Genomic DNA, 1,596 nt, shown 5'->3' with positions numbered 1-1,596 from the left:
GGTGAAGGTATGTTCTCGAAACTTCAACAAAAGCCCGTACCGAGCTCTTTGCAGAGTCTTCCACTGGAGTTTATCTATCATCTCCGTAACGCTTTTGCAATCACTAAATGATCCTGTAACGAAGCGCGCTGCTCTCCGTTGGATCTTCTCTATCTCTTCTATCAACCCTATCTGGTACGGATCCCACACTGGTGAGCAGTATTCAACCAGTGGGCGAACAAGTGTACAGTAACCTACTTCCTTTGTAAAAAAAAAAAAAAAAAAAAAAAAAAAAAAAAAAAAAAAAAAAAAAAAGTGGAACGCTTCACGATTTTGCGTGTCATCCTTGCGCAGGGGCCATGCTAATCTTCTCTGTATCGTTCCAATTTTAGCATATGTACGGCCGAAGCGAGTATAAAAAACAAAACAACTTTCGATGAAATTAAAAGCAAGTGTTGCAAAATTAAGAGCACGAGAGGAAGTCTACTCGTAAATAAAGAGGAAGAGAGGTGGAAAAGGAACACTGAAGGCTTCTGCGGGCGTGAGGACGAAATGAGAGTAAATTTGAAAGAGGCAGGGGATTCGGTATAAATGCCAGAGTTCAGAACATGCCACAACATGAGGCATGCCTTAAGAAACTTTATCACTACATACTCCAAGAAAAGCTTGTTTCACTACCAGTCAATAATGACATCAATACAGAATGGAATAATATCAAAACTAGCGTCAGTGAAGCAGCCTCAGAAGCACTTGGTAAAAGGGAAAAAAAGATTCAGAATTTGGAACACAGAAATTAAAGACGCCATTAAAGAAAAACTAATAGCTTATTTGAAGTTTCTACAGACAAAAACATCTGAAAGCGGGGAAAAATACAAAATAAAAAGGAATGCTGAGAAACAAATACTTCGCATAACGTGCCAATAGTCGTGGGTCTCATTCATAAGCGTCTTAGAACACGACGTACATCATGGTAGACACCAATGTGCATACCAGGTCGTGAAATCCCTTAATATGGAAGAATAAGACACTGACTCACTCAACATTATACCCAGTAAACGTTGGATAAATCGTTATACAGAGTTGTGGTCTACACAGAGAGCTGAAGATGACACTGGAGAAAGTATGTACAATGAAACAGTAGATCCACTTACTATGGACGAACCACAAGAGGCTTTGAAATGCTGAGGTACAGAACAGCTATTGGAACAGATGGTGCTCGAATTGCAAGATCCCAGACCCTCAGATACAACAAAAGTTGTCTATTTTTTTCAAAAAAGGGAAACTCAATGGCTGTAAAAATTATCGTGCCATCGGTCTTCTAAACACGCCACAAACTATACTCAAATATAATCAATAACAGCATGAAAAAAATCACAGTAACTATTATATCTGAAGAGCAAAGTGTATTTACATCAGGTCGTTACGCACATACAATCTGTTTGTAATTTAAAACATCACAGAAAAATACAGAAAAGTTAATATAGAAAACCATAGGCCCTTTATCTACCTTGTGAAGGCTTTAGACCGTGTGGGCCATGATACCCTACGGAAAATTATATTTGAATGTGGATATCCTTATCACCTAACAGAGGTAGTGCAAAGCCTTTACAAAACGAC

The 1,596-nt window shown here is 38.5% G+C and overlaps 1 non-coding gene across 1 annotated transcript; it reads right to left on the bottom strand.

The window, feature by feature from the left end:
• Positions 1 to 288: 288 nt before the first annotated feature.
• Positions 289 to 395, bottom strand: LOC126196806 (U6 spliceosomal RNA). The gene has a single exon (XR_007539246.1). It is a non-coding gene; the product is annotated as a U6 spliceosomal RNA (small nuclear RNA).
• Between the last annotated feature and the right edge of the window lie 1,201 nt (positions 396 to 1,596).

The sequence above is a fragment of the Schistocerca nitens genome, chromosome 7 (genome assembly GCF_023898315.1).
Source record: "Schistocerca nitens isolate TAMUIC-IGC-003100 chromosome 7, iqSchNite1.1, whole genome shotgun sequence".
Taxonomy (NCBI): Eukaryota; Metazoa; Arthropoda; class Insecta; order Orthoptera; family Acrididae; genus Schistocerca; species Schistocerca nitens.
This window is presented reverse-complemented; position numbering and strand designations above follow the sequence as displayed.